A 24735-nucleotide genomic window follows, 5' to 3' on the forward strand; every position below is an offset into this window, starting at 1 on the left:
TTCCAACCGGACTGAGCAGAAAAATTCGGAAATCCACAGAATAATCCGCCGCACTCCGTCTCCCCGCGACGCTCCGCCACAGGAAAAACACCTCTGTTGGAAGCCTTAAGGACAAGTTGGAACATGCCCAACTGTTAAACAATTTCTCATATACTCACTCCACTGAAAGCCATCAAAAGCCGCCTGGATTTTACAAATGGTTATCAACATGGAGGTGTTTTTCCTGTGCCGCCGCACTGCGCCGGCTGCGTCCCGACGCGCGGACCTGTCCACACGTCTTTCATTAAAAAAATCTCCTTTAACAGTGGAATATCCGGATAAAATGCTGAAACCGACTTCTTCTGAAACTTCTCTCTTCTCTCGCGACGTCCTGATCAATAGAGCCTGAAATGTGGAGGTTTTCAGCTTGAAACAGGATGACGACGGTGCCTGGGACCACTGCACGACGTCTCGCTCCGTGGGAAGTCCTTAAAGCGACAGTATCACCTCAAAATCTCTCATCAGCCGTTAAAATTTTCACCGAAAACCAGCTTAATTTTTCGAACCGTGTCCACTTCGATGTGTCTCACAGGTTTAGAAAAAATTTTGATCAAACAAAGCGCCAGGCTCTCAGCAACTTCTCAGACAATGGAATTCCGACGAGGGGCTGGACGACTCCTCCCACAAGGAGTGCTCACAGGCGAATGACGTCACCGACAGGCGTGGAAAAACTCATGCTTGCGCACGAGGGTTCAAGCATGTCTGACGTAAAAACATATCAATCAATCAATCAACTTTTTTCTTATATAGCGCCAAATCACAACAAACAGTTGCCCCAAGGCGCTCCATATTGTAAGGCAAGGCCATACAATAATTATGAAAAACCCCAACGTCAAAACGACCCCCTATGAGCAAGCACTTGGCCACAGTGGGAAGGAAAAACTCCCTTTTAACAGGAAGAAACCTCCAGCAGAACCAGGCTCAGGGAGGGGCAGTCTTCTGCTGAGACTGGTTGGGGCTGAGGGAAAGAACCAGGAAAAAGACATGCCGAGAAGGGGGGCAGAGATCGATCACTAATGATTAAATGCAGAGTGATGTATACGGAGCAAAAAGAGAAAGAAACAGTGCATCATGGGAACCCCCCCACAGTCTACGTCTAAAGCAACATAACCAAGGGATGGTCCAGGGTCACCCGATCCAGCCCTAACTATAAGCCTTAGCAAAAAGGAAAGTTTTAAGCCTAATCTTAAAAGTAGAGAGGGTATCTGTCTCCCTGATCTGAATTGGGAGCTGGTTCCACAGGAGAGGTGCCTGAAAGCTGAAGGCTCTGCCTCCCATTCTACTCTTACAAACCCTAGGAACTACAAGTAAGCCCGCAGTCTGAGAGCGAAGCGCTCTAATGGGGTAATATGGTACTACGAGGTCCCTAAGATAAGATGGGACCTGATTATTCAAAACCTTATAAGTAAGAAGAAGAATTTTAAATTCTATTCTAGAATTAACAGGAAGCCAATGAAGAGAGGCCAACACGGGTGAGATATGCTCTCTCCTGCTAGTCCCCGTCAGTACTCTAGCTGCAGCATTCTGAACCAACTGAAGGCTTTTTAGGGAACTTTTAGGACAACCTGATAATAATGAATTACAATAGTCCAGCCTAGAGGAAATAAATGCATGAATTAGTTTTTCAGCATCACTCTGAGACAAGACCTTTCTGATTTTAGAGATATTGCGTAAATGCAAAAAGGCAGTCCTACATATTTGTTTAATATGCGCTTTGAATGACATATCCTGATCAAAAATGACTCCAAGATTTCTCACAGTATTACTAGAGATCAGGGAAATGCCATCCAGAGTAACGATCTGGTTAGACACCATGCTTCTAAGATTTGTGGGGCCAAGTACAATAACTTCAGTTTTATCTGAGTTTAAAAGCAGGAAATTAGAGGTCATCCATGTCTTTATGTCTGTAAGACAATCCTGCAGTTTAGCTAATTGGTGTGTATCCTCTGGTTTCATGGATAGATAAAGCTGGGTATCATCTGCGTAACAATGAAAATTTAAGCAATACCGTCTAATAATACTGCCTAAGGGAAGCATGTATAAAGTGAATAAAATTGGTCCTAGCACAGAACCTTGTGGAACTCCATAATTAACTTTAGTCTGTGAAGAAGATTCCCCATTTACATGAACAAACTGTAATCTATTAGACAAATATGATTCAAACCACCGCAGCGCAGTGCCTTTAATACCTATGACATGCTCTAATCTCTGTAATAAAATTTTATGGTCAACAGTATCAAAAGCAGCACTGAGGTCCAACAGAACAAGCACAGAGATAAGTCCACTGTCCGAAGCCATAAGAAGATCATTTGTAACCTTCACTAATGCTGTTTCTGTACTATGATGAATTCTAAAACCTGACTGAAACTCTTCAAATAGACCATTCCTCTGCAGGTGATCAGTTAGCTATTTTACAACTACCCTCTCAAGAATCTTTGAGAGAAAAGGAAGGTTGGAGATTGGCCTATAATTAGCTAAGATAGCTGGGTCAAGTGATGGCTTTTTAAGTAATGGTTTAATTACTGCCACCTTAAAGGCCTGTGGTACATAACCAACTAACAAAGATAGATTGATCATATTTAAGATTGAAGCATTAAATAATGGTAGGACTTCCTTGAGCAGCCTGGCAGGAATGGGGTCTAATAACATGTTGATGGTTTGGATGAAGTAACTAATGAAAATAACTCAGACAGAACAATCGGAGAGAAAGAGTCTAACCAAATACCGGCATCACTGAAGCAGCCAAAGATAACGATACATCTTTGGGATGGTTATGAGTAATTTTTTCTCTAATAGTCAAAATTTTGTTAGCAAAGAAAGTCATGAAGTCATTACTAGTTAAAGTTAATGGAATACTCAGCTCAATAGAGCTCTGACTCTTTGTCAGCCTGGCTACAGTGCTGAAAAGAAACCTGGGGTTGTTCTTATTTTCTTCAATTAGTGATGAGTAGAAAGATGTCCTAGCTTTACGGAGGGCTTTTTTATAGAGCAACAAACTCTTTTTCCAGGCTAAGTGAAGATCTTCTAAATTAGTGAGACGCCATTTCCTCTCCAACTTACGGGTTATCTGCTTTAAGCTACGAGTTTGTGAGTTATACCACGGAGTCAGACACTTCTGATTTAAAGCTCTCTTTTTCAGAGGAGCTACAGCATCCAAAGTTGTCTTCAATGAGGATGTAAAACTATTGACGAGATAATCTAACTCCCTTACAGAGTTTAGGTAGCTACTCTGCTCTGTGTTGGTATATGACATTAGAGAACATAAAGAAGGAATCATATCCTTAAACCTAGTTACAGCGCTTTCTGAAAGACTTCTAGTGTAATGAAACTTATTCCCCACTGCAGGGTAGTCCATCAGGGTAAATGTAAATGTTATTAAAAAATGATCAGACAGAAGGGAGTTTTCAGGGAATACTGTTAAGTCTTCTATTTCCATACCATAAGTCAGAACAAGATCTAAAATATGATTAAAGTGGTGGGTGGACTCATTTACTTTTTGAGCAAAGCCAATTGAGTCTAATAATAGATTAAATGCAGTGTTGAGGCTGTCATTCTCAGCATCTGTGTGGATGTTAAAATCGCCCACTATAATTATCTTATCTGAGCTAAGCACTAAGTCAGACAAAAGGTCTGAAAATTCACAGAGAAACTCACAGTAACGACCAGGTGGACGATAGATAATAACAAATAAAACTGGTTTTTGGGACTTCCAATTTGGATGGACAAGACTAAGAGACAAGCTTTCAAATGAATTAAAGCTCTGTCTAGGTTTTTGATTAATTAATAAGCTGGAATGGAAGATTGCTGCTAATCCTCCGCCCCGGCCCGTGCTACGAGCATTCTGACAGTTAGTGTGACTCGGGGGTGTTGACTCATTTAAACTAACATATTCATCCTGCTGTAACCAGGTTTCTGTTAGGCAGAATAAATCAATACGTTGATCAATTATTATATCATTTACCAACAGGGACTTAGAAGAGAGAGACCTAATGTTTAATAGACCACATTTAACTGTTTTAGTCTGTGGTGCAATTGAAGGTGCTATATTATTATTATTTTTTTTTTTTTTTGAATGAAATCCATATAGTTTTTGAAAAAAATAAAAGGACCTATACTTTATTGACAGCCCTCGTATATTCAATTGAATACACCACAAAGACAAGATATTTAGTGTTCAAACTGATAGACCTTTTTGTTTTTGTGCAAATATTTGCTCATTTTGAAATGGATGCCTGCAGCATGTTTCAAAAAAGTTGGGACAAGGCAACAAAAGACTGGGAAAGTTGATGAATGCTCAAAGAACACCAAACTGGAAACAGGCGAGTGTAATGATGGGGTATAAAAGGAGCATCCCGAAAAGGCTCAGCCGTTCACAAGCAAAGATGGGGCGAGGATCATCACTTTGTGAACAACTGTGTGAAAAAATAGTCCAACACTTTAAGAACAATGTTTCTCAACATTCAATTGCAAGGAATGTAGGGATTACATCTACAGTCCATAATATAATCAGATGTTTCAGAGAATCTGAAGAAATTTCTACATGTAAGCGGCAAGGCTGAAAACCAACATTGAATGCCCGTGACCTTTGATCTCTCAGGTGACACTGCATTAAAAACCAACATCATCCTGTAAACAGGAACACTTCAGAAAACCATTGTCAGTTAACACAGTTCGTCGCTACATCTACAAGTGCAACTTAAACCTCTACCATGCAAGTGAAAGCCATACATCAGCAACATCCAGAAACACCGCTGCCTTCTCTGGGCCTGAGCTCATTTGAAATGGACAGACGCAAAGTTGAAAAGTGTGCTGTGGTCTGATAAGTCCACATTTTAAATTGTTGTTGGAAATCATGGACATCGTGTCCTCAGGACAAAAGAGGAAAAACACCATCCAGATTGTTACCAGCGCAAAGGTTAAAAGCCAGCATCTGTGATGGTATGGGGTGTGTTAGTGCCTATGGCATGGGCAACTTACACATCTGTGGTGGCACCATCAATGCTGAAAGGTACATCCAGGGTTTGGAGCAACACATGCTGCCATCCAAGCAAATCTTTTTCAGGGACGTCCCTGCTTATTTCAGCAAGACAATGCCAAGCCACATTCTGCATGTGTTACAACAGCGTGGCTTTGTAGTAAAAGAGTACTAGATTGGCCTGCCTGCAGTCCAGACCTGTCTCCCATTGAAAATGTGTCAAGCATTATGAAGCGCAAAATACGACAACGGACCGTTGAACAACTGAAGTCGTACATCAAGCAAGAATGGGAAAGAATTCCACCTGCAATGCATCAACAATTAGTGTCCACAATTCCCAAATGCTTATTGAGTGTTGTTAGAAGGAAAGGCGATGTAACACAGTGGTAAACATACCACTGTCCCAGCTTTTTTGAAACGTGTTGAGGCATCCTTTTCAAAATGAGCAAATATTTGCACAAAAACAATAAAGTTTATCAGTTTGAACATTAAATATCTTGTCTTTGTGGTGTATTCAATTGAATACAGGTTGAAGAGGATTTGCAAATCGTTGTATTCTGTTTTTATTTACATTTTACACAACGTCCCAACTTCATTGGAATTGGGGTTGTACATTTATATTAAATATGTCTTATAGTTGCCCCTCCAGACCTTTTATGTCTGCACATGGTACAGTTTGTCAGGACTGGTGGTGGCTTGATGCAAGGAGCGGTAGGAGACCAATGCAAACTCACAGACATGGCTGGTTGTGGACAATAAGAAGCTTTATCGGATAACCAGGCAGTGGGTTTGGTACACGGGAAGTCAGACATACAGGCAGAGGTATCAGACATGGAACAGGCTGGGTCGTGGTCCAAAAACGAGCAGAGTTCATACAAACGGCATCGATGAGTATAACAGGCAGGGCAAAGGCATACTCAAAAACAGGCTGAGTTCAGGGTAACGGCGAGGTGGAGGACACAAGCAAGGGCAAAAAGCACTAGAGAGCAAGCTGGCCAGGACGAGAGGCGAGAGAGTGAACAAAGTAAACAATCAGGCAGTGAGCTGTGCGACTGTGAGGGTTTAAATGAAGAGCAAACTCATCAAGGTGATGTGGAGCAGGTGTGTGGAAGTCTCTGGAAGGGGGCGTAACAGGGGAAGACAGATTGTACACAGTGCAAGATAGTGAAGAAAGGGTGTGCACAAAGTGGAGTGATACAAAGATGCATGGATAGGTGCACAGAGCGTGAATGAATTAAAAAAAAACAAAGCAGACAGAATCACAGTGTTATGGGCCTTTCACACTGAATACGTCAGATGTGTCAAATGCGTCAAAACTCGGTCTAAAAAGCATTATTTTCAATGAGGCGCGTTGCTTTTTAGATGCGTCAAAAGCATCGCGGCAAAAGCCTAGCTAAACCGACGCTTCTGACGGGAGCACACATTGCCGCTTGTCGGCAGGCTGACGTCAAAGTTCAATCCAACTTTCGACGCTCTGAGCTGTGACGTACCTTCACGTTGTCCAATAGGAACGACGCGTCTGGTCAAAACACGGAAGACTAGTGGCAGAAACCATTGATCTATACAAAACGGATTGGTGTAGAAACCACTGATCTCTACAAAATGGATTGGTGCAGAAACCACTGATCTGTACAAAACAAACGTGTCACAGGACTGCTCATTTATAGAGCAGTTTTCTGAAGAAAAATCCTTGGAAATGTTTTTTGTTGTTGTTGTTACCTCAGAATTTCTGATTACTGTTAAAAAAAAGTTTAGAATACTTGTACTTAAAATAGCTAAATAAATCAATAAAAGGTTCTTTAGAAACCTTTCATCAGTAAATTAAAACCACCTGTTATTTCAGATGAGATAATTTCTTGTTTAACATAAGGAACCTTGGACATTTATTTTTAGACAAATAAAATAACATGGAAATTTGTACATTTTTAAAGTCTGGTAGAAAAATAGACACTGTAAATAAATACAAATGTTTATTATAAATGCAACAGGAAATAATTTAACAATGACTGCAGTGTGATTGTAAAGTACGATTTCTGTGACATAAACCTCATGATGAATTTTTTATAGTCATTTCAACTTCTAATTTTGACAAAATATGTAATTGCCTTTAATGTTATCAGGACAGAGTCATTTCTAAAATATGAATTTGAGCACGAGTGGAGAGCTTCTATTTGTGCAAATTTCTTTTGACTTTGATTCGTGGACATTTTAATCATCCGTTCATTTATTGTTAAAATATAAAATGAAACAGCTTTTAAAAAATAATAAAATAGTTGCTGTTGAAAGAGCCTTTTATTTAGAAGCAGATGATGTTATGCTGGATTCTCCGGACCAGATGAAGGTCTCTTCTGCAGCTTTGAACTCTGGTGGTGTTGCTGAAGACAATTTTCTCCTATTTTGAAGAGCGGAGATGTGTTCTTTCGACTGGACTTCGTGGTGTTCAGCTCATCAATGGAAGTTTGGTTGTCTGCACAGCAAATGTCTGACTGGGACAAATAAAAATATTTATTTAAATATAAAGAAACACTAAACAGTTTATATATAAAAAAGGGAAAAAAAATGGAAAAAACGATGGAAAAAAAATGCCTGAAAAAATTAGTTATTTAAAGTTGAGTTTTTGTGGTGTCTGAAAAAAGCTGTAGCTTTATTTGGTAAAAATAAAAAAGACAACCATTTACAAATTAAAGCGTTCACTTAGATCAACTGTGCTAAAAGGCTATGCTAACGTTAGCCGATCATTAATCCTTCATAGCAGTTGAGTAAACGTCATGTTTTATTTTCATATTATTCTCACCTCGATAAAGCTGCAGAACTAAACTCCGTTGGGCAAACTTGGACTTCGCATATATCCAAAAAGTGGGAGATTGTGGACTGAGTGGGTTTGCTCCATCACCCCGGCTACCTGCCTCGGTCTGCCCAGTGATGATGCCTGAAGGCCGGCTTCCCTGTGCGGGTCGGCCCGCTGTCACGGTTCGATCGATATCCCACCAAGTTGTCAGTCCTCCCTCGGTCGGCGTCACTCCGAAAAGTAGCTGAAAAAAAGCTTCTCCCAGCAGGGTGATGGGAGAATCGTTCTGCTGTTTTTTAAAGCATTTTGGGGTTCAGGCGACCCAAATTCAAGACGGCGATCGAACTTTTTTCAGGTTGTGGAAACAGCCAGAGTGTGACGTAGCAACCTCCGCCCCCTTGCCGCTTCTGAAGTGATGCGTCTGACGTTACGCGTCGTCTGACGTCACGCGTCGGATGCGTCAGACGCATTGGAAACGAATCCGACCGATTGGGAAGCGTTGACAGATTGGCCTGAAGTATTCAATGTGAAAGGCCCTGAAGAGATGAAGACACAATGGCAGGTGCAGGGTGTGGAGTGAACACAAACAAGTGGGAATGAGGACAAACTGAGAACAGAAACTAAAGACAGAATATAATACTACTATGAACAGGAATGTCAATAAATCACCTAAACAGAAAAAAACAAGGTTACAATGGGCTAAGGAAAAGCAATCATGGACTGTGGATGACTGGATGAAAGTCATATTCAGTGATGAATCTCGAATCTGCATTGGGCAAGGTGATGATGCTGGAACTTTGTTGGTGCCGTCCAATGAGATTTATAAAGATGACTGCCTGAAGAGAACATGTAAATTTCCACAGTCATTGATGATATGGGGCTGCATGTCAGGTAAAGGCACTGGGGAGATGGCTGTCATTACATCATCAATAAATGCACAAGTTTACGTTGATATTTTGGACACTTTTCTTATCCCATCAATTGAAAGGATGTTTGGGGATGATGAAATCATTTTTCAAGATGATAATGCATCTTGCCATAGAGCAAAAACTGTGAAAACATTCCTTGCAAAAAGACACATAGGGTCATTGTCATGGCCTGCAAATAGTTAGAAATAGAAAGAATAGAATAAATAAAAAGAATAGAAAGTTGGAGCCAGATTGATGAAGAGTACTGTTTGTCACTCTTTAAGTCCATGCCTCAGAGACTGCAAGCTGTTATAAAAGCCAGAGGTGGTGCAACAAAATACTAGTGATGTGTTGGAGCTAGGGTTGCCAACCGTCCCTTGAAAAACGGAATCGTCCCTTATTTGGAAATAAAAGTGTGCGTTCCGTATTGACCTGAAACGGGACGCAGTTTGTCCCGTATTTCTGTGAGAATCAAAAAGTCTGTAAAATGTCAATGGAATTGACTGGCGCTTTATATGGAAACTTACGGTAAATTTGATCCCAGCCTCTCTCCTGCTCTTCACCAATGAGCTGACAGACACGAGTTGACGATACAGAATCACTCTTATCTCATTGGTCGAGGGACATCTGCTCGCAAGAAGATCCCGGACGAGAATCAAGAGCCGACGACGGTCGTCGGACGACCATAGCAGCATGGCTGATACCGACACAGACACCGACACTGGTATTGCAGATACGCCTACGAACAGCAATGTCTGTAACGTCGTTACTCCTCCTCGAAAAAAACAAAACAAAAAAGAAAGCAAAAATACATGGGCAAATGGGAAAAGGTGCGCGACAACAGCTATAAGTATTGTTTACTTTTTCAGACTTTCACTGTTACATTGTTTGGATTATATTTTTTTTTGTTAATTTATACACTTTTATAACAATAAGATTTATTATATATTTATTTATTTATTATATATATATTTATTTTTTATAGTTTGAAGCAGGACAGGATGTTCATATTAAAATTGTCAGTGAAAATTTATTTTGCACTAAAAATAAATTGCTAAATAATAATTTGTTTTCCGCATGTTCATATCATAACAAATGCATGTGTGCATCTACTTAAATTCAGGGTCAAGTCAATAGTCAAATGGTTAAAAATCGTTTCTCACACACACGCTGGGAAGGGTGAAGGCAAAAAAAGCGGTCAGTTTATTATTGATGAGCTGAACATTTCCACCCTTAGTAATGGCGCCTTCCTGTCCTGAGTGACGCTTATAGATAGAGGTGCGCATGTCCATTCCAGTCTATATTTCCATGGGCCGGTCAGCCCTGCCAGTGAGGTGTCCCTTATTTATTTTTCAGAGAGTTGGCAACCCTAGTTGGAGCATTCTTTTGTTTTTCATGATTCCATAATTTTTTCCTCAGAATTGAGTGATTCCATATTTTTTTCCTCTGCTTGGTCTAAAAAAGTAACCGTTACTGACTGCCACAATTTTTTTCCTGATTTCTTATAGTGTTTCTTAAAGCCAGAAAGTTGCCATTTGAAATGACTTTAGTTTGTGTCATGTCTGTGATCTGCTTTTTTTTCTACAAAATTAAACAACTGAATGAACATCCTCCGAGGCCGGTGATTCCATAATTTTTGCCAGGGATTGTATCATCACATGATATAGGACAAACAAGGCAGTCATGATGTTTAATAGTAACGGAATTGAAAACCAAACATTGGACATACGCGAGGGCCGCAGCCACACCCTGCAGCATAAGCGCGGAGGATGACACGCCGGGAGAAATCCACTCCCTGGAGAAGCAAATCATCCAGTTCTTCTCAAATGACATCCACATTAGCAACAGTGACATTGCAGATTGTCATCCACTTCCAAGAAAAGACAATAAGTTCAAACCTGCCATTATTATGTGGCTCACAAACACAAAATTTAAGAATAATTTGCTGCGACAAACCAAAAAGCTGAGAGGAACGGAGGTGTATGTCAATGAACACTTGACAAAGAAAAACATAGCAAGACAAACCAGAATCCTTCGGAAACAAAAGAAAACACAAGCAACCTGGACAAGGAATTGCAAAGTGTGGATCAAATTAAACAGAACTCCGGAGGAAGTGAAAGTCATGATGGTAAGGGAGCTTTCTGACTTGGATAACTTTAAGTAGTGGTTCCCTTGGGAGGAAAATGTTTCCAAATGACTTTTTATCATTTACATTGAGCTTACATTGACCTTACTTTTTCCTTTTTTTCTTGTTATGGGGCAAACGCCGAGAAATCATCTTTCAGGTTTATATCACGCAATTAGACTTCATCCAGCTCCATTTTTCTGTCTGTGGATTCTAATTATTATATGATGTCAACGGATTTTTTTCAATTTACCTCTGCACAGGAGCTCAATTTGAACAATTTTGAACATTTTAGATTATACTATCGATTATGTCTATCTCGGCTTTCAGTGCTTACCAGTCCAGTAAGTATCAGTGAAATTGTGGAGAGCTGGACATGTCCAAACTTGTCCTCTGACATGCCGAAATGGAGGTGTTCCTTTGTCTCGCTTCCAAAGCGAATCGGTCGTGACATGCGAAACCTCTGCGCAGCTTTCCATGACAAAATCTCTTGTTAAAAGTGAAATCTGACGGAAAATGGCTGATGTCCAGCTCTTGTGATAACCAGAGAAAGTGCACACGACGGTCTCGTATCCACAGAGCCATCAGCTCAGAAATGGTCCGGTGGCTTGTGCCGTGTCATCGCAGCTCAGAGCGCAGCACGCTGAGCGTCCTTAAAGGGGTCCATAAAGCTGTACTAACAGACCTTATTCTCTGTGAAGCCCGTAAAATTTTCACCGAAAGCCAGATAAATTTTTCGAATAGTTTCCAGGTGCCAGTCTCTAACAGCTTCTGAAAAAATTCTGATGGAAAAAAACCCCAAATCATTCTGCCATTTCCAGACAATGAAAATCCGACGACGGGGCGGGACCACTCCTTCCACAAGGCGTGCTCACAGGCGAATGACGTCACCGACAGGCGTGGAAAAACTCACGCATGCGCACGAGGGTTCAAGCTTGTCTGACGTGAAAACATATGAATCAAATCCGTATAGTTTAAAAAAATAAAAAGGTACAATACTTTATGGACAGACCTCATAGATCTCATAATATTGACCATAATATGCATATGGTATGGACATGAATGAGATCGAAGCTCGTCAGCATCTCACCATGTCATTTAGGTAAGGGGGGGCGCTCACCCCAGACCCCCCGCTTTTTTAAGCATTTTTCTTTATTTGCCTCTCACATGCTTGGAAAAGCTCCTCACCATCTAACCATGTCCTTTAGGTCCTTCAGACTTTTTTCAGTAAAATGGTTCTTGGGAGCATGAGCATGACTAAAACCTTTTATCTTCTGGGGGAGCTTCATTTCATTTCAAAATTTTCTGTGTGCAGTAGCACGCACCGGCGACCCTCTCGCGTTCTGTCTGCACCCGTTAAAGACGGGTTTACTCTCCAGCACGACACATCGTGATACAGGTCGTGATGTGTTGTGAAGCAAAGGCATGCTCGTGTAACGGAGGCCAGCAGTTGTCGCTGTGCAGATGTAGTTAGTAAACCTCACTCCCAACAGCTCAAAAGGATTCTCTAGTCAAAAGGCCAGAGCCCTGGGTTTTAGCCTTCTGGTTAGAGAGTCCGACTCCCATGCCGAAGCTCATGAGTTCACGTCCCGAGGGGAGTGGATGGGCGGAGTCATAACAACACAACGCAGAGTGCAGCCGCTACACTCGTGTAAATGCCCCTTAACCACACAGGGGTCCTGACAGGAAAAGATCATCGGGGCAGAGACACTTTGGTATGCACTTCACCATGGGTGCAATTTGGTGGGGGATGGGGGGACATGTCCCCCCCCCCACCTTTTCAAATGGGGGACAGAATATGGTATGTCGCCCCCCACCTTCTGACATATATGTGTGTACTTGGAACATGCTATGCCAGTCTTATGTGCAAACCATGTCAGTCTTATGTGCAAAACCATGTCAGAATAGTATCTTTGTTTCTGCAAGTTTGTATTTTTAGCAGCATTGACTTGTTTACAACACTTGTTTCTTGTTTGTCACATTCGGAATTTTCTGGGACTGCATTTGCCCAGATTTGAAACCAAAAATAGTTGCCTCTAGGGCAGGGGAGGCCAAGTTCGGTCCTCGAGAACCACCTTCCTGACACTCTTAGTTGTCTCCCTGTTCCAACACACCTGAATCCAATGAAAGGCTCATTAAAAGTCTGCTAACGAGTCTTTCATTGGATTCAAGTGTGTTGGAGCAAGGTGGCTCTCGAGGACCGAACTTGGCCACCCCTGCTCTAGGGACTAGTGTCTACACATAAGTATCAATGGACCATATGCTAATTTAATAAATTCTGAAGGTTAGAAAAGGAAATCAGAAAAGCTATCTGGGACCTCAGAAAGCCCATCTGCAATTATTGCTTGATCTCCAAAATCAGTCTATGCAAGCGAAATTATGTTCAGTATGAGTGTTGTCATTAGTGCCACTACAAAAATTTAATTCATGATAAGTCATTTATCCTAAACTTATGATCTGTTGTTTTTTCAAACATGCAAAAACAAATCTTGAGAAAAAAAATATGGTATGCCATAGTTAATAATTACTAAGAGCCTGTTCTTTCATATTTATGAATACATTTTACCACATTGCAGTTGTTTTTTGAATGAAAACTCAACCTATTATTATTTTTGAGTTCTACACATGTGGTGATACCTTATTTACACCAGAATGTTAATAAAATCAATGCTGGCTATTCTCAGAATAAAGTACTTATATCCACAGTTTCAAATTGCATAAGTCAAATGGTGTCCACTTTATGGTCTTCTCAAAACATTAAAATTACTGTTCTGGATGCTCAGAATGCATCTGAGCTTATCTAGAAACCGTTGGCTTCTGGGCGCCTAAAGCGGCCCCCAGACCCCCGGCCTATAGGCTTCCGCCCTGCGGGCCTCACACTTTGTCCCCCCCCCCCCCCCCCCCCCCCCAATTTCTAGTTCTAAATTGCGCCCTTGCACTTCACACGTCAGTGTTTTGTCACATGGATATAACAGGAACAAACATCACCCATTACATAAGCAGGGGTCTTGATGGGAAAACATCAAAGGGCCAAGACAGATATGCACTTCGCACATCTTGCCATGTTATCACTTGCAAAACAGGGAAAACACTCTAACTACAGGTGACAACACTTGGTATGGTGAATAACATCCACAGTGACCATTACATGTTGAATAACCATCACATACACTCCCCCAGAATTCACCATAAGTGAAAAGATTAAATGTCATGGGGGGGGCGTTAATCCAACCGCAACAACTCCTCCGTACCAGAGCATTGAAAGTACTGTGGCATAAGGGAGTTGCCGGCCTCCTCCATGGGGGTCCTGCCTGAGTTGGAGGGTGCCCCCATGGAGGACGACGGGCAAGTATTGTGGTCTGTCCATATCTAGGTGGACTGGCATGAGGCGGTTCATTGAAATGTGCTTGGCTTTACTGCCGAAGTTGACCCCAAAGTTTTTGTTCCCCATCTTCAATACGCAAAAAACTGCAGTGGTCCCCTGTGAGCATCATGGCAAATAAAGACGTATTCTGCTGACTGTAGGTATGAGGGAGTGTAGGAAATCGGAAGGCCGTGCTGTGAAATAGGCACAAGCGCAAAAACTCTAACCTTGTCCTGAAGCTCACTCCATTGGTGGGCCGCTGACCAGGGGGTGGTGGTGTCAGGAATGAAATCTCCTGTGACCCTCAGTGATTGCCCATAAACCAACTCCGCCAATGAGGACTGCAGGTCCTTTTTAGGGACAGTTCATAGGCCCAGCATGACCCAGGGGAGTCTGTCCACCCAATCGCCATCTGTTACACTGGCCCACAGGACAGGCTTTCATAGAATGATGAAAGTGCTCACACAGTCAGTTAGCCTGGGGGTGATATGCCATGGTCTGGTGGAGCTTCACACTCAGGCTGTCTGCAATTTCATTCCAGAGCTTGGACATAAACTGCAAGCCCCTGTCAGAAGAGAGGTCAGATGGGATGCCAAATCGGGCGACCCAAGTGCTGATGAATGCCCAGGCCATCTCAGCCATTTGTTGAAGCCTCAACGGGACAGCCTCCAGCCACTGGGTGTTCCTATCAACCATTGGAAGGAGGTGTGTGAAACCCATGGAGGAGGATAGGGGCCCATGAGGTCCACATTAATGTAATCAACTCTTAGCTCAGGTACAAGGAAGTGAACTAGGGGAGCTTTGGAGTGGCAGTGGCTCTTGGAGTGCTGACACTCACCACAGGAGTAAGCTCAGTCTCTAATGTCCTTCTTGAGCCCATGCCAGACAAACTTGGCTGCCCCCAACTTTTGTGATGGTTTTCTTCCCTAGTGGGAAAGGCTGTGCACACCCTCAAAAACACTTCTTCTATGCGAAAGAACAATGGGCCATGGCTGTCCTGTGGAAACATCACAGAGCAACCTGGTATTGCCCTCACCAAAAGCAATGTCTGTCAATTGCAATCCAGTGGGCTCAGACCTGAATGCCTGCACCTCTGTGTTGGTGGCCTGATGAGCAGCCATGAGAGTGTCGTCCAGCTTGAAGTAGACAGTGGCTGCAAAAGCTTGAGAGAGGCAGTCCGCAATGAAGTTCATCTTGTCCGCAACATACTGTATGTCTGTGGTGAACTCTGAGATATAAGAGAGCTGTAACTGATGGCGGCGGATCAGGGTTCAGACACTTTACCTATGGCAAAAGTCAGCAGTTTGTGATCAACAAAAGGTGTAAACCACTGGCCCTCCAGCAGTGTGCAGAAGTGTCGAACGGTGAGGTGAAGGGCAAGCGGCTCCCAGTTAAAAGTGCTAGACTTGTGCTGACTGGGGCATAACTGCCAATGAAAGAAAGCAAGGGGTTGCCAGACACTGTTCACGATGCATCTGTGGTGATGGTTATGGGGACCTCCGGGCGATGGATGAGCCAGTATCATCGCAGCAGCTAAGCAGCTTTGTCATCTGTGAATGCTGTGCCTCTCTCAGCAGACCAGTCCACCAGGTGCTTGGGTGTTTTCCCCTTCAGAGCCTCGTACAGGGGGCGTATATCCATGGTGGCTTTGGGAATGAAGCAGTGGTAAAAGTTCACCATTCCCAAAAACTCCTGCAGTGCCCATACCATGACCAGCCATGGGAAGGTTAGGAATGCATCCACTTTAGATGGGAGTGCCCCAGCCTGTCCTTGGTGACTCTCTGACCCAGGAAGTCAGTGGTGGTCAGACCAAACTGGCACTTAGCTGGAATGATGATCAGCCCATGTAGCCTAAGGCATTCAAACATTATCCGCAGGTGGGACTGTGTTCTGTTTGGGAGGAACTAATCACGAGGATGTCACCCAGGTATACAAACAGGAAAGGCAGGTTACGTAGCACAGAGTCCATGAGGCACTGGAAGGACTCGGTGGTGTTCTTAAGGCCAAATGGCATTCTCAGGAACTCAAACAGTCCAAAAAGGGTGATCACCGCTGTTTTGGGGACATCCAGCAGGTGGATGGGCACTTGGTGGTATCCACAGACAAGATCTACCTTCGAGAAGATGACTATACCTGCCAAGTGTTCTGAAAATTCCTGGATGCGGGGTACTGAGTAACAGTCTGGTGTCATAGCATCCTTCGCCGCCGGGCTTGGGAACCATGTGAAGGGGCGACGCCCATGGACTGTTGGAAGGACGGATAATGCCAAGGTGTTCCATCTTGTCTAACTCAGCTTTGGCAATGATGAGTTTGGCCAGGTCGAGGTGCCCCGCCCAGGTAATATGGTGCTCTACTCCGTGCTTGGTGGCAGAGGATGAAAAGGTCGGCTGCGTGAGTGCAGCAAATTCCTTGAGCAGGCGGTGAAACACATCGGCACGTGACAGCACACTAGACAGTCTGATGGAGTCTACACCACTGAGGGTGCAGCTGTATGAACAACAGGTGGTGGCACTAATCAAGCACCAGTTTTTGACATCCACCAGTTGTCCATAAGTGCACAGAAAATCCATGCCCAGGAGAGGGACAAGGACTTTAACCATGATGAAATCCCAGCTAAACCTCTGGCCACCGAAACACAAGTCAACATGTCGAGTGCCATAAGTGTTTATATGGGGCTGCCGTTGGCTGCTGCCGGGGGCGAACCCATCCACTAGGATGTCCAGTCTGGAAGTGGGCAGCATGCTCCTCTGTGCACTAGCACAGTAGCTTATTGGTTCGCACTGTTACCTCACAGCGAGAAGGTCATGGGTTTGATTCCCACCTGTGGCCTTTCTGTGTGGAGTTTGCGTATTCTCCCCATGTTTGCATGGGTTCTCTGCGGGTGCTCCGGCTTCCTCCCACATCCAAAGACATGCAGGTTAGGTGGATTGGAAACTTTAAATTGTCCGTAGGTGTGTGTGCGCAGGTGTGAATGTGTTTGTTTGTCTATATGTGGCCCTGCGAGAGACTGACGTCCTGTCTAGGATGTATCCTGCCTCGCGCTCTATGACTGCTGGGATAGGCTCCAGCCCCTGCGACCCTTAATTGGACTAAGTGGTTGAAGATGAGTGAGTGAGGAAATAAAATGGTTGAGTCTTCTTCTAAAAACTGTTGAGGTCTAAGGTTCTCAAAACATTCTGGACTCACACGCTATTCTCACTCATTATAGAAACTTTGCATAACTTATTACCACCCTTTGAAAAATGTTAGCTACCTATTTTACAACCCCTGGCAAAAATTATGGAATCACCGGCCTCGGAGGATGTTCATTCAGTTGTTTAATTTTGTAGAAAAAAAGCAGATCACAGACATGACACAAAACTAAAGTCATTTCAAATGGCAACTTACTGGCTTTAACAAACACTATAAGAAATCAAGAAAAAAATATTATGGCAGTCAGTAACGGTTACTTTTTTAGACCAAGCAGAGGAAAAAAATATGGAATCACTCAATTCTGAGGAAAAAATTATGGAATCACCCTGTAAATGTTCATCCTCAAAACTAACACCTGCATCAAATCAGATCTGCTCGTTGACATTGACCCTGTGCCATGACATTGACCCTACGTGTCTTCTGCAAGGAATGTTTTCGCAGTTTTGCTCTATGGCAAGATGCATTATCATCTTGAAAAATGATTTCATCATCCCCAAACATCCTTTCAATTGTCCAAATATCAACGTAAACTTGTGCATTTATTGATGATGTAATGACAGCCATCTCCCCAGGCCTTACCTGACATGCAACCCCATATCATCAATGACTGTGGAAATTTACATGTTCTCTTCAGGCAGTCATCTTTATAAATCTCATTGGAACGGCACCAAACAAAAGTTCCAGCAATCATCACCTTGCCCAATGCAGATTCGAGATTCATCACTGAATATGACTTTCATCCAGTCATCCACAGTCCACGATTGCGTTTCCTTAGCCCATTGTAACCTTGTTTTTTTTCTGTTTAGGTGTTAATGATGGCTTTCGTTTAGCTTTTCTGTATGTAAATCCCATTTCCATTAGGCGGTTTCTTACAGTTCGGTCACAGACGTTGACTCCAGTTTCCTCCCATTCGTTCCTCATTTGTTTTGTTGTGCATTTTTCGATTTTTGAGACATATTGCTTTAAGTTTTCTGTCTTGACGCTTTGATGTCTTCCTTGGTCTACCAGTATGTTTGCCTTTAACAACCTTCTCATGTTGTTTGTATTTGGTCCAGAGTTTAGACACAGCTGACTGTGAACAACCAACATCTTTTGCAGCATTGCATGATGATTTACTCTCTTTTAAGAGTTTGATAATCCTCTCCTTTGTTTCAATTGACATATCTCTCGTTGGAGCCATGATTCATGTCAGTCCACTTGGTGCAACAGCTCTCCAAGGTGTGTTCACTCCTTTTTAGATGCAGACTAACGAGCAGATCTGATATGATGCAGGTGTTAGTTTTGGGGATGAAAATTTACAGGGTGATTCCATAATTTTTTCCTCAGAATTGAGTGATTCCATATTTTTTTTCCTCTGCTTGGTCTAAAAAAGTAACCATTACTGACTGCCACTATCTTTTTTCTTGATTTCTTATAGTGTTTCTTAAAGCCAGAAAGTTGCCATTTGAAATGACTTTAGTTTTGTGTCATGTCTGTGATCTGCTTTTTTTCTACAAATTAAACAACTGAATGAACATCCTCCGAGGCCGGTGATTCCATAATTTTTGCCAGGGGTTGTATACACACTACACAATCTAGAGCCTGTGGATCCCCACTGGCAACACGCTCGTTATTATTATTTTTTTTATTATTATTGATAATATATGAAATTGATTATTTTTCAGTGTGTAAATCGCACCGGCATTCCAAACTAGTAAGAAAAAATTACAACTTATGCTCTTATACTTACAGCTGAGCAAAAAAGTATTTAGTCAGTCCCTGATTGTGCAAGCTCTCCTACTTAGAAAGATGAGAGAGGTCTGTAATTTTCAACATAGGTACACTTCAACTGTGAGAGACAAAATGAGAAAAAAAATCCAGGAAATCACATTGTAGGATTTTTAAAGAATTTATTTGTAAATTATGGTGGAAAGTACGTATTTTGTCAATAATAAATGTTCAACTCAATACTTTGTAACATAATCTTTGTTGGCAATGACAGAGGTCAAACGTTTCCTGTCTTGTAGCAGAACCAGGAAGACTATAATGTTTTTAGGTTATTTGAAATTATCACTTGTAGACAGTGTTGCCACAGTTACTTTGAAAAAGTAATCCAATTACTGATTACTGATTACTCCTTGAAAAAGTAACTTAGTTACTTTACTGATTACTCAATTGTAAAAGTAACTAAGTTAGATTACTAGTTACTTTTTTAGTTACTTTCCCCAGCTGCCGACAACAACCCTCTGCCACGTCACATGACAAACGATACCTGTTTTGCCAAAACTCACTTTATAGTCCACCCTTATCTTGACTTCAATGAAAATAAATACTTGTTTTATAAAAAGTAAAATAAAGACCTCTTTCTTGACCTCATATTTAACTGTTGACAGCACTGTAACAGTAAAACTTGCAGTTTCAAACCTACATTGTTTATAAATGTAACTATTAAATTCTAACAGTTTCTAACATTTAAATTCTTTCTAAACATTTTACTTGTCGAAATTATTATTTAAGCAATATTAGTAGTTGTAGTAAAAAACGGCTTCAAAACTGACCTTTAATCTAGGGGTGTTGTGGGGGGGGGGGGCTCATCCTTGCCCCACGCCCCCATTCCATCTGGATTCGCCCCTGCTTTGGCGTTTGAGCACAAAGAATGGATAACATTTATTTATGCAGAAAACAGGACCAGATTTACAGGTAAGAAGGTTTTATTGCGTTTTCGGTCACTGTATCGGACCGTTGTGGTGAAGAGAGAGCTGAGTAGGGGGGCAAAGCTCTCGATTTACCGATCGATCTACGTTCCGATCCTTACCTATGGTCATGAGATTTGGCTCATGACCGAAAGAACGAGATCGCGAGTACAAGTGGCCGAGATGAGTTTCCTCCGTAGGGTGGCTGGGGGCTCCCTTAGAGATAGGGTGAGGAGCTCGGTCACTCGGGAGGAGCTCGGAGTCGAGCCGCTGCTCCTCCACGTTGAAAGGAGCCAGTTGAGATGGCTCGGGCATCTTTTTCGGATGCCCCCTGGACGCCTACCTGGAGAGGTGTTCCGGGGATGTCCCATCGGGAGGAGGCCCCGGGGAAGACCCAGGACACGCTGGAGGGACTACGTCTCTAGGCTGACTTGGGAACACCTTGGGGTTCCCCTGGAGGAGCAGGGGGAGGTGTGTGTGGATCGGAAGGTCTGGGCGGCTTTGCTTGAGCTGCTGCCCCCGCGACCTGACTCCGGATAAAGCGGAAGAAAATGGATGGATGGATGGATGGAAATTCAATGAGCAATGATTATATGATGTTCAGATAATTTGGTTTCGTAGCAGGAGTTTTAGGAGTTAAATTCATTCTCATCAGCAGGGAATTTACTTTGGTATTTATTAACTTGAGAGATGATTAATGATAAAGACCCAGGAAAAAGAAAAAGCATAGAAGCGCAGAGCAAAAGAGAAGAAAAAAGAGACCCCAGGGCGCAGGCTTTTAAAGGTTTAAAAGCTCCACCCCCAAGAATTCTGGGTACTGTAGTTTTTTCTGAGTTTCTTTGTCTGGTTTTATATATATAAATCAGCGTCTGCTCCTAAATTCCCACCTTAAAACCAAACAAGTCCTGTAGGATAACTCTGTAAATGGTTTTCTGTGGAAATACACACAACACAATTATATATGAAAAACTCTTGAAAAACTTCCTACAGACGGTAATCCAAGTACAACTACCAGATATATATATATAAATTCTCACGTGTAAGGTTAAATGATCACATGCTGTTTTCTTTTTTTCTGTTACAACAACACAATGCATTTTTTAAAAACGTGGTTACAATTTAAATCTGCATGAGTTGGTCACATGCCCTTCCCCAATTCGTTCAACAGGGGTCACTCTTGTTCCAGGTACTGGATTTTGGATTTCATCACAAAATGTGAACGAGGTCAATACTGGGTCGATTTTAATCAGAGAAACTGGACTGTGATCAACAAGTTGATGGCAATTCTTCAGTGAACTGTTTTTTCTTGAGTCTAGTTGGAAAGACATTTTTAGGACTTTTGGGAAGAAAGTATGTCTTTCTGTGATCTGTTTTTTTATGGGAGAGGAGCTGGCACATCTGTTTTGGAATCTTGATAAGGAGATTCGCAGCTCTGTGAGGAATGCACCTTGGGGAGTCTTAAATCCTGGAAAGGGTGGGGTTCATGACACCGAGCCATCCTGTGTCGGCTCAGAGGGTCTCCCTTTGACACCTGGAGATATACCAGGCCTTGCTGTGTTGAGTTTCTCCTTTTTAAAGAAATTTCATGACCTCTGCTTGATGCAAACTTAAGACGTTGAATGGTGGGCACAGCTTTCTGTTACAGTCCACCGGGTTTGCACACACTGTGGCTGGTATTTTGGCCCATTCCTCCATGCAGATCTCCTCTAGAGCAGTGATGTTTTGGGGCTGTCGCTGGGCAACACGGACTTTCAACTCCTTCAACAAATTTTCTATGGGGTTGAGGTCTGGAGACTGGCTTGGCCACTCCAGGACCTTGAAATGCTTTTTACGGAGCCACTCTTCGTTGCCCAAGTGGTGTGTTTGGGATCATTGTCATGCTGGAAGACCCAGCCATGTTGCATCTTCAATACGCTCACTGATGGAAGGAGATTTTGGCTTAAAATCTCACAATACATGGGCACGTTCATTGTTCCCATAACACGGATCAGTTGTCCTGTACTCTTTGCAGAAAAACAGCCCCAAAGCATGATGTTTCCACTCCCATGCTTCACAGTAGGTATGGTGTTCTTGGAATGCAACTCAGCATCCTTCTTCCTCCAAACACGACGAGTTGAGTTTTTACCAAAATGTTCTATTTTGGTTTCATCTGACCACATGATATTCTCCCAATCCTCTTCTGGAACATCCATATGCTCTCTGGCAAACTTCAGACGGGCTTGGACTTAAGCAGTGGGACACGCCTGGCACTGCAGAATTTGAGTCCTCCTCTGCGTAGTGTGTAGCCTTTGTTACTTTGGTCCCAGCTCTCTGCAGGTCATTCATCAGGTTCCTCCGTGTAGTTCTGGGATTTTTGTTCACCGTTCTCGTGATCATTTTGACCCCATGGGATGACATCTTGCGTGAAGCCCCAGATCGAGGGAGATTATCAATGGTCTTGTATGTCTTCCATTTTCTTACAGTTGCTCCCACAGTTGGTTTATTCACACCAGCCTGCTTGACTATTGTAGATTCACTCTTCCCAGCCTGTGCACATCTACAATTTTCTTCCTGGTGTCCTTCGACAGCCCTTTGGTCTTGGCCATGGTTGAGTTTGGAGTCTGACTGTTTGAGGCTGTGGACAGGTGTCTTTTATACAGATAACAAGTTCCAACAGATGCCATTAATACAGGTAACAGGTGGAGGACAGAAGAGCTTCTTAAAGAAGACGTTATAGGTCTGTGAGAGCCAGAAATCTTGCTTGTTTGTGGGTGACCAAATACTTATTTTCCAGCATGGTTTACAATTAAATTCTTTAAAAATCCTACAATGTAATTTTCTAGATTTTTTTTTTCTCATTTTGTCTCTATCGTTGAAGTGTACCTATTTTGAAAATGACAGACCTCTCTCATCTTTCTAAGTAGGAGAACTTGCACAATCAGGGGCTAACTAAATGCTTTTTTACCCCACTGTATACTTTTATGTGGCACCTTGGTCCTGGAGAAACGGTGTTTCGCTTCACTGTGTACTGTATATTGCTGTGCATGGTTGAGATGACAAACAAACTACTACTACTATGACTACTACTATTTAGTAAATTCAATGTAAGTACATAATATAACTGTAAATACATTAAAAATACTTGGATGGCACAAGAAAGTGAAAATACTTATTTCCATTGTGGTCCATTTAAAAATCAAATGACAAAATAGAAGCAATAATAATTATAATAATAATAATAATAACAATAATGATGATGATGATGATGATAGTGTGTATGTGATAAATTAACATTAAAATATGTAATTAACGGGAAATAAATGGTTGAGTTCTTTCTCTGAAAACTGTTGAGGTGTTATATGGCTGGGGGGGCCTGGTTGCCTTTTTGTTTCTGTCCTTTGTTTCTCCTTCCAGGTGGTTTGCATTTGGGACTGAGTGGCTGTGTTGCTGAGGTTATCAGGACCTCACCCTGATCACCTGCGGCTCGTCAGGACTCACAGCTGAGGTGCATCTATATGGATTGGAACATGGTGGCATTTAAGACTGGAGTATACAGTGTGTATTTGCCAGAGACTCGACCTTGTGACCAGACGGGTGAGATCGTCGTCTCGGGAGCCATCTCATCATCAGTGGATGCAGAGAACGTCCAGGGTTTGATGCACGGTCTGTGAAAGAGGAGGGGGTGAGGTCTCACGCTCATCAGCACACTTCCTGAGGTACGTTAGATTTTGTGACTAACATTTATACAGTCAGTAAATGTGGTGTCCCTCACACCTTTTTATATTGAGCTGTATGTTAGTCATGTATCGGCTTCCACTGCAGTGGAGTTATGTGAACTGGATGTTCCATGCCTGCAGGTTGGGAAGTTGATTAGTAATCAAGCCAGGAAGTGTTTGCTGTTTGTACACCTTTAAGTGTTCTCTCTGTGTGTAGAGTGTGGACTCACATAATGGTTCCTTCTTTCACAGACTCGGTTTGTTGCGGCCACCTGGGGGGTGTCGGCGGGGTCCTTGGGTCCGAACAGCTTCTGGCTCCGGACCGTTAGCGCTGCTGGGAGCGCACCACGCCAGACCGCACTTTCTGTTATTTTTGTATCACTGTTATGTATTAAATTCATTTAGCCTTTGTACCGTGCTCTGCTTATTTCATACTGGGTCCTTCAAACGCTGGTCGGTTCTCCGAGCTGCGTCCGACACATAACATGAGGTCCAAGATTCTAAAAACATTCTGGACTCACGTGTCATTCCAACTCATTATAGAAACTTTGCATAATTTATTACCATCCTTGAAAAATGTCAGCTACCTATTTTATAAACACTACCCTATCTAGGACCCGTGGATCCCCTCAGGCAATGCTCGAGTTTGCCATGATATCACCAAGACCCTGACACCCAAACTAACCAAACGTTACATGGTTAATGCCAGTAAGGAGAATGATCACATTAGCAACAGCGATCTGATTTCCATATTTAATAACTCATGGGATCAATAAGTGCAAAATCATTTTTGGCTCATAGAAACTGTATTATTTTACTAGCAAGATACACAAGCTTTTTGAGACAATGTGCAGTACAACTGAATCCAAGGCACACACTAGGTTCCAAATGACCTCACTATTGTGGAAATTGCGCTCGGCAAAAGAAACAGCAACAATTTCACAACAATGCATTTGCATGTCACTTTATTTCACTGA

General features: G+C 42.5%; 1 protein-coding gene across 2 annotated transcripts in view; it reads left to right on the top strand.

Moving 5' to 3' along the window:
* The window catches only part of LOC117526808 (sarcalumenin-like), a 120307-nt gene that overhangs the window by 51552 nt on the left and 44020 nt on the right, over positions 1–24735 (top strand). The gene's annotated exons all lie outside the window — the stretch shown is intronic.

Source organism: Thalassophryne amazonica, chromosome 15, assembly GCF_902500255.1.
Source record: "Thalassophryne amazonica chromosome 15, fThaAma1.1, whole genome shotgun sequence".
NCBI classification, from domain to species: Eukaryota; Metazoa; Chordata; class Actinopteri; order Batrachoidiformes; family Batrachoididae; genus Thalassophryne; species Thalassophryne amazonica.